This window comes from Pinus tabuliformis, chromosome 1_1 (assembly GCF_031772625.1).
Source record: "Pinus tabuliformis cultivar Carrire ecotype Pingquan chromosome 1_1, CPIR1, whole genome shotgun sequence".
NCBI classification, from domain to species: domain Eukaryota; kingdom Viridiplantae; phylum Streptophyta; class Pinopsida; order Pinales; family Pinaceae; genus Pinus; species Pinus tabuliformis.
In genome coordinates, this window is record NC_142297.1 from 884,997,396 (window position 1) to 885,007,115 (window position 9,720).

Genomic DNA, 9,720 nt, shown 5'->3' on the forward strand with positions numbered 1-9,720 from the left:
CGTGACTTCCTTTGACTAGGTATGCTAACTTCTTTGCAAACTTGGCTTCGATGGCTAACTCAACACTGACTTTTTATGACTGTTATATTGCCCTTTAAAACAATCTTTTGAAATTTTTGTTGGATCTCTTCTCTGCATGCTCGCTTTAGATTCCGATAAGGATGTGGCGATTGTGGTTGACACACTTACGGTTTCAGCTAGCGGTGTCTAGGACTGCGACCCTCCCTCTATCCAAAACAATTCGACAACTTATTAATCAACAACCGACAAGCTACGACTTATCTCTCAATGGCTAGGTTGAAAATTTGACCCTTTACTTGGAAATCTGCATGCTGCTGCTATAGAATTTCTGATGGCTCTTCTCTAGCTCTGATACCAATCTGTTGGAAGGGCAGAGGAAACAAAACATAAATAATTCACACATAAAACACGAGCTACTACTCTTCTATTGATCACACAAAACATGATGATTACAATGAACCCGATGAAGGGTATTTAAACCTTTTCAACTAGACACTCACTTAAAATATCTTGACATGCAACTACATGCAATCACACACTCAAATTTGCCTATCTCTTAACTCAACTAGATTTAACACTCAACCACTCAATCACTCAGTTCACTGACTCTCTATCTTTATCCAACTCCTCATGTAGGAGTAATTATCTTATTTTAACACTTCTGACCCTTTAATATAAGGGGATCGTTTGGGCAGAACTTCGAATTCGTTGCAAAGAGGGAAACTTACGTTACTAGGTTAAGTTCGTTTTTTTCTATTGTTCAAAAATGCATAAGTATCTAATGAGAATATAGTGAGACTTGTTCCTCGTAAACTCTCCAGCCTCACTTCTACCCACTCGCTTTTCCTTCTCATTCTAACTTCTCTTTCGACTCACTATACACACTTTATTTTATTTTTTTGTACAAGAAGAATGTTCTGAAAAATATAGCTACAATCAAAGAGAATTAGACAATTTTACAAAACTGCAAGATTCCTAATTCTATACATGTTACATTAGTAAAGGCCCACTTGGCTAGCCATTAAAACAACCTAGCAACATAGCCTACTAAGTGGCACTAATACAATGAGCCATATGGCTATACTAACAACCCATATTTCTTACTGCAATTTCCTAATTTATATACAAAATAAAATCTCCTTTCTAAAATGTACATGCCCCCCTTGGGGTCTTAACCAAAAATTAATTTCCTAGGGTAATGTTCCTAAATCAAACTCCCGAGGTGAAAAAAAATTTGACATCTTGGTTAAAACCTCCAGGATCCTAAACAAAGTGTTGTTGCTGCTCACACATATGGTCGTGTTGTCGGTTCAGTCTTGACTTTAGTCGGCTAGGATCCCATACATGTTTATGTGATGTGATACTTGCTTTTGTGATGCAATCTTACACAGTCAGCTTGATGCCAGTTGTGCTCTTCCTTCCTTGATCACAGATTCTACTCTGTAGTTTCTTCATCTCTGTCATGCTCAGGTAGTTCCCTCAAGTCAGCCAAGTGTTGAAACTGATCACTTTTCCCTTCCATTGTACCATACCTCAGGTACTACTTATATCAACATCATTATCTACTCAAACCTCCATATCCAATTTGCATTCATGTTAGTACATGCTACTTCCACCTTGTTGGTTTAAATTTTTGCTATTAGTCATCCTCATGAACATTTCCCAAAGCTATAGGATTTCATTCTCCGTCTCATTACATTCTTCACCATAGATTATTCCACCTACATATAGAATGGACCTATAACAACAAAATTTATCCACCTTGTTTCCTTCAACAAAATACACCCTCGAAAATTGTTGGCTCTTTTCAAAAGTAAAATTTTGCCCCATATGTCTTGTTTGCAAATGAAATAAATCATCATGAGACAAACTTGTTTCATCCTCCTTCATTTTTTTTCTCTTGATAACATTTGTTGTTCCTCTTATGCATCTTCAATTATGCTTTCAACAATCTGCTTCTTTCTTTTCTGAATAGTCTGCTTAATTTTGACTCTTGGTGACAAAATTTGTTTGCATATTGCGGTGTTAAATTTTTTGTAGTCCCTCTCTCCCACAACAATGGTTTGTACAAGAATTGCAAGAGTCTTCTTCCACTTTTCGTCATTTATCTCCGCAATACATGGTTTCCATGTTAAATTCTTTGTTAGCTTTACAAAAGGTTGCATGCTGCTATTCCCAGAATTCTGAATTCTGATCACACTTTCACATACAATAAACATATTATGGAAAAAGAATTCTATCTCTTGATTTTGTGCTACAATTGTATGGGTCTTTATCTCATTAGACAAATGTGTTCCTTCTAGAATCCTTTCACTATCTCCTACAACTTCCTAGATGAAATTCTTATCATTGCTCCATAGAACCATTGCTTCATCTGAATAAGCCTTCTTATCCATGTCTTGGTATGATTCTCCTTGAGGTACTCCTATGTACTTTGTTTCATAATTGTCTAATTCAAAATCTAATATTTTTCTCTCTTTGATTTCATGAGGCAGTGGTATCTCCTCCTTTTTATTAAAAGTTCTTGGTTGTCTTTGTCATTAGGCTTTTTCGACCTCCTTTGGACTAGCTAAATTGTCTTTTGTTGAGGGCTACTCACCAGCTCTCCCTCCATCGTATTCATACCGATCCAATCCACAAGCCTGCAAAGCATGCAGTTTCTTCTCTTTCCCCAATTTCCAATTGTCTTCAGCCCATGATAAAATATTTTCAAAAATAAGGCAATACTGAATAAGAAAAGACATAACAAGTCAATTATACATTTTGGGTTATTCTTTCTCTCACTAACTTAGAGAGTATTAACTTGAGCTTCTTCATGGTCTTCATCCACACTATCTTCATGAAATAACTCTACATATTCCTCCTTTTTGAGTATTCCTTGAGGTTTCCAACTTTCTTAATCAACTTCCTCTTGTTGTTCCTTGTCATCATAATTCAACTCTTCCAGAGTTCCAAATTCCTCAACAATATTTGGAAACTATTCAACTCCGCACTAATCAGTACTTGCAATTTCAAAATCACCCAGACAATTAAAAGAAATACATTAATTTCTTCCTCTTCCTCATCTGATGTTTCCACCATTTTTTCCTTATGTTAAACTAAGCACATCATCATTTCATCATCTACATCATCCTCTCCTAGGAATTTTCCCTACTCTAGTTCACAAAAGTGAACTTCCTCTCCTTCATACTCAACAAATCTGTGTTATTCTCTCATTAAGGAAGCATTCATGTTATACTTCAGCCGCATTTGCAATAGAGGCCACTTCATCTTCTTTCTCCCTTTCAACATCCAACCACCTCTTTGAGATTCTTAGAGAAAGCATATTTTCTTGTCCTCCTTTTGGACAATTTGTCTATGATTTTGATTTACAAGATCCTCTAATGGTTGCTCATCTTCCTAGATTACAAAACCTGCATTCACACATAATTTGTTATTTTTAAAGACACTGGGGTCTTTAGCCTCTTCCTTTGTCAACAAAACCTCCTACTATTTGTGACTCTTTTCATAGCCCATGAGACTTTCTACTAGCCTCCTCTCCTTATCTTCAAGAAGTGGTTTGCAGAAACAAATTTCTCCTTCCATAGGCTTTCATCTAGGCTTTCATCATTGTCCTCATCCTATGCTTCCCTAGCTCTCTGGATTTTGGGGAATTCCTCTTAAGATTATTCTATCTAAAAAATAATTTGAACCTCCTCATTAGGTTCCTTCTTTGCCCTTCTTCCCTCTTCTGTAACAGTTGCATTAGCACATTAAGTTGTGCCTTGAACTCATCCATATCCTTTTCAAATTCTTCTTGGCTTATTTTCCTTACGCAATTTCTCTAGGCATCTTTCTCCCCTCTATTACAAATTTTACTCAACTCTTCATCACAACCAACAATGGTCACCTTCTTCTTCCTTTGTGCATGCTCCTCCATGTTTACTGTGAGTTGCTACCTAGCCTTGTAACAAGTTTCTCCTTACTTGTTACCTCAATGCCTCATCCCCTTTTGGCTATTGATGTTCCCTTTGATTTCATCCTCTGTAGCATCTTGAGCATGCCTTTCTCCTCTTTGGTTGTTGCTCCTCTGCTCACCTTCTGAGAACTTCTCTTCTTCTCTTCTCTTTGAGGACTTCCTTTGCCCCCGTCTTTGATGCAGGAGCATTCATCTCAACATTATCATTAAATTTTAGTAGACATAGGGGGTCTTGTGTTTCAAGGAAGTTGGTTTCCTAAGTATTGAATTAATGTAATTATTAAGAGTTTTGAGTGATTTTAATGAGAGAAGCTAGAATAGGATTTAATTGAATATTGTGAGACGTATTTGTAAATATTCTCGAATATAGGAGAATATGAGAGATTCAGGATAGTTGAGAGAAATGAGGGATTGAGAATTGATTGTAAAACTTAGATTAGGAGTTAGTTCATGATTTTGTGGATTGGAGAGGATCCTTGGGGATGAGGAAGAGATTTTAGGATTTTGTTGAGAAGCTTATAGGTCTAAACCAGGAATTGGTTTTAGAATCCTTTTGTATAAATGCAAGCCAAAAAGGCATAGACAGAAGAGAGAGGAGAGGTTGGATAGGTTAGCCAATTAGAGTGTGATTGTAATCCTACGGGCAGGTTGTAAATAGAGGCCATTGACATTAGAAGATCAGGCCTAAGAGAGAAATTGTGTAAATGTTTGTTTATATATACAGAGATTGATTCCAAAACTATATAAGTGTGCAATTCGAGTATTGAAGGATAAATTATGCATTAGTGATTATGTATAATATACGTATGCAGGCGAAGTTCGTTAGAATACACAGAGGGAAAGAATGATATGAAAGATTATAATGGATCGTTGGAATCCATTCAAAGAATCAAAGTAATGTTGTGGAGTGATCATGATTAAACATCCCACAAAATTAAGCTCAGAAGGGAGTCACGCAGCGGAACCGTGGAAGGATCAGAACTTTGAAATAAACCGGAACCAAAAAGAAACCACTGAAGGAATGACGTACAACCAAGTGAAGAGAAGAACGGAGGAGTAAAGGATCGATGCAGAGGAGTTGTTAGATCTTTACGATCAACAGATAGGACTAAGTCGCAGAGAACGGGATAATTAATATCACATCGCCACATAATTTGGGAGTGAGTGAAGCAGCCTTAAGTGATTGCGATTTGTGATAAGCGATATCATTGTTAACCATTGGATCAGGTGTTTTGATCAACGAGAGAGAATCATTAATGAATCCTGCATCGCAATATCTCAATGGTGAGTGGATGGACCTTGGGCTTTAAGGAAGTGCGATATGCAAAGTCCGATGCGATCGACGATTAGATCGCATCGCAACATTCCAAGGTAGGAGTATTGTGCTCTTATCAAGTATGATATGCGACATTGTGATGAGCGGTATTGATTAGGCGAGAGGATTTGCGACATGCGATATAGAGTGGACCTGATAAGGTATGAATGTGGTTTATATTATATTGGAGTCCGGTTGTGTTATCGTATTCTGGATGTGAAAGTAGAAGTCCTAAGAGTCTTGTGAAACCCCGAGAGTGCGATTGTGATAGGGGAGCATCGGGTAATGTGGAGAGTCTAAGGAATAAGTGGAAAAAGGTAAGTCTACGCATGATTTCTGAGGATTTCTAAAGGTTTATAATAGTATTAAAGCACCGATAGCTGATTAGTGGGTTAAACCTATGTATGACCGAAAGTTAGTAAAGGTTTTATGGGGTTTGGTTATTGTGTGTGGCATAAAGATTAAGTATTAATCAAGACTTAATGAGGTAGAGTATATAAGATTGAACGAAGGGTTGATCTATGGTTAGTTTGATAAATCATTCCACTGAGAATTAATAAAAGGGGCCTTAACCATTATCTTAGAGGATTTGACCCAGTAGGTCATATGAGTTCCTGGGGAAAAATGGTTTATGCATTTCAATATGCATACTGTGGGTAAAAGCAGGGTTTTCCTGCATCAAGTGGCATCAGAGTAGAAGAAGATTCTGCATGCAAAAGAAGGGACAGAGTATTGTTGACAGTTGGTGATTTCATCCAGGGTAAAGCTAGGAGATTGGTAAGAGGAATACTAATCTTGTAAATTCTGCATTTTGATAGAATGTTTAGATTTTAAGAAAAGTGGAGTGAGTGATTTATAGCCAATGAATCTGTATAGTTGGAATTGTGAAATGTTTGAAATTGAAATTGGAGAAGAACAATTAAGTTCTTAGAGGCAGGTGAGTAAGAATTAAGAAGAGATTTCAGAAATGTAAAGAATCCACATCAATGTTTTGAATAATGGAGATTCACTTTAATGTGAAGAGTGGATGTAGACTGCTTGTGAAATAATGCAGGTATTGTTTTATTTAACTCTAATTTGGGTTTTTCTGGATAAAGAAATAGATTGAAGATTGATAGTTGTAGCTAATGAAGTATCTCAACAAAAGAAGATCAAGCGTTAAGAAGCAGTAATGAAAGAAACTGGTAAGGATTTCTGAGTGGAAGAAAACTCAGCGAAGGAGAAATTATTGCCGACAGTTAATCTTTGCCAAGATAAAGCTGGAAGATTGAAAGAAAGAACTAGATTCTAAATCTGATTGACAGTAGTTGAATGTTGAAAGTTTGCGCAGTGGAAGCATGAAGATCTGCTGAAACAGATTTGCAGAAATGGTGAGATCCTGAAGACAGGCGAAGGTATGCAAATTTGTCTAATGATTAGCAGAGATTGAATAAGTGAAATTTTAGAGCAGGATTACAGTAGTTAAACTGTAAGAGGGATGTTTGCAAGTTCTTGAAGTAACAAAGTTTGAAGATACAGCTGAAGGCTAGTGAAAAGAACAGTCCATTCAAAGTGCAGGTGAATGGGGAGACAAGATCAGACAGAGATCTTGAAGGTGAGGTGAATTTTTTTTATTTTAATTTGATTTGAAGATTGGAAATTTGTGGTCTTTGTATTGATGCAAAAGTAGTATTGTGACTCCCAAAGGCAATTCCATAGAGGATGTGGATAGAATTGTTAAAAGATAAAAGAAGCTGGTAAGAGTTTTTGAGTGAAACCAGAATGTGGCAGAACCTTGAGGAATTCCAACAAAGATTGGATAAAGAGGACATTTGTGTTCTTAAATGATGTAGATGAGTTGAAGCCTAGAAGGAGCAAAGAGAAGTGCTTAAAGGAGGTTCCAGAGATAGAGAACCAAGTGCTTGCCAAAAGACCAAGTACAGAGGAGAGCTTGGTGAGGTAAGTGACCGCTGGGAGGACTTGCTGTTGTAGAGGCTTTAGTGCAACTCATAGTGAAGTGAGTGAGGAACTCATAGATATGGAGAGGATGATGACTAGTGATAGTCATAATAGAGGTTCTGAAAGAGATAATAACAAAGGACAAAAGGAGAAATATGCGAAGGCAAATGGCATGAGAGTGAGTGATGAAGAATATGATAAAGAAATGGTTGAGATAGCAGTTTAGCTTGAAGTATTAATGAAGATGTTGCAGGGAAATGAAACAGACCAGAAATATGGTTATGTCATGAGAAAGAAAGTGAAGTGGCAGAGGCTACAATAGAAGAGGAATCAACAGGTGAATATGCAGTTAATAAAGGAGTTGAGGGAACTTAAACAGAGTTTAGAGACAAAATTGGAGACAGAGAAGTTCAAAAGAGTTGAGCTACATCAAAAGGGAGATGTTGAAGAAGATGTTGAAGTTTTGATATGTGAACTAGAACGTGGACCATTACTTTTTGAAAGTGATGAAGAGCCAGCGGAGTTGGATCATTTGAATGATTCAGAGCAGCCAGAAGACTTGATGACTGAATCATCAAATGAGACCATAAGGACTTGTGATTTTAAAACTGATAATTTGTGTATGGTTGCATGTTTGGAAGAAAATATGCAGTCTTTTAAAGTTGTCAAAAACATGAAAGAATACCTTCTAGAAAATGAAAGTTTTGAAGTAGAATATGACAAGAAGACTGGAAAAGAAATAGTTCACTACAGTGAACAAGTGCAGAGAGGCATCACTAAAACAGGTGGTGTTGGAGTGAGACTTTCTGACAATCTCAAGAGTTCTTTGAGTTTTAATTAGCATATTGATGTGCTGACAGAGGAATTAAAGGAAATATCAGAGCAGCATACTAAAAGGTTGCCAGAAGAAGAAGATGAGGTATAAAGGTCTTATATTTTTTATTTTGATGATTGTCTTATGAGTGCAGATTTTGTTGCAGAAACTAGAACATATTTGGCATAGGTGGATAGCCCAATGAAAGAAGAAGAGGAAGAACATCTACTGAAGGATGTTAAAGAATATTTATCAGAGGAATAAGGACCATGTCATGATGGGTCAATAGCAAATGAAGAAATGGGAGATTGTGTAAAATTTCCAAAGTTTACTCCAAGTAAAATCATTGAATTATATAGAGAATTAGATTTTCAAAGGAGGAAGTTGGAAGAGCAGAGGATAAATGTTCAGCATATATTGTTGATGAAGGATGACTAAGAAGTTTTCATAAATGAAAGACAAGGAGAAGTTGACAGGTACGGGAAACAAAAGCAGAAAATTGTCTTGAATGATAATATGGCAGCAATTGAAAAGGTGCAAGACAATAGTCAACAAGAGGGTAAGGATGTAAGGGCGACAACAAGAATGAGAGTTCAACAAGAGTTGAAGACAATCAGCAGACAGAGGATATACTGGACAAAAGGATTGAACTGATAAGAAGGTTAATGATGAAAGTGTCTTAGAAGAAGACAACAACAAGAAAGGAAAGGAGTGACAACAAGAGGAAGACAATAGTAGATTATGAAATCATGGCAAGTGGAGCATTACAACATAAGGTATGGAGACCTGGAGAACAGCAACAGACAACAACATCAATAGAACAGTTGACTAGCAAAGACAGATTACAAAATAAAATCTAGGATCTAAGATGAATTAATCATCCAGACTTATGACCAGGTGGTCATAAATTTTCTTACATGGGGAGTCTGATGCAGGAGCATTCAGCTCAACCTTATCATTGTATTTTAGTAGACATAGGGGGTCTTGTGTTTCAAGGAAGTTGGTTTCCTAAGTATTGAATTAATGTAATTATTAAGAGTTTTGAGTGATTTTAATGAGAGAAGCTAGAATAGGATTTAATTGAACATTGTGACACATATTTGTAAATATTCTCAAATATAGGATAATATGAGAGATTTAGGATAGTTGAGAGAAACGAGGGATTGAGAATTGAGGGATAAATTAATATTCACTAGACATATTGGGAAAAAAAGAGGAAAAAAAAACCAACAACCACAATAGCATAAAAAAATTTCAATGAATGTTTTTGTCTTATTCTATTCTTGAGATTTCAATACATGATAACATGTTCCACAAACAAACACTATATGCAAAGGAAGCACATATTTTGTTTTATAACTACTAAAATGTCATTGTATTTTGTAATCTTTAAAAAAGTTTCAAAGTTAGAATGTCCTAGTAAAATCCTAAGAATGAGATTTAGAAGTTTTTTTCATCCATATAAATAATAGATTTATAGATTAATGGAGATAAAAATAAGTGATGTATATTCAATAAAAAATGCTATAAAAAGTGGAAAATTTTGGGACAAACATCACTATAAAATTGAAGAAAGTTACAAATCTAGAACATTAACAAAGTGCATATTGCATTTTGTAGTTAGGATATTGTACTTGTTGTAGTTGGGAATTCTAAAAATATTTTAACTCTAAA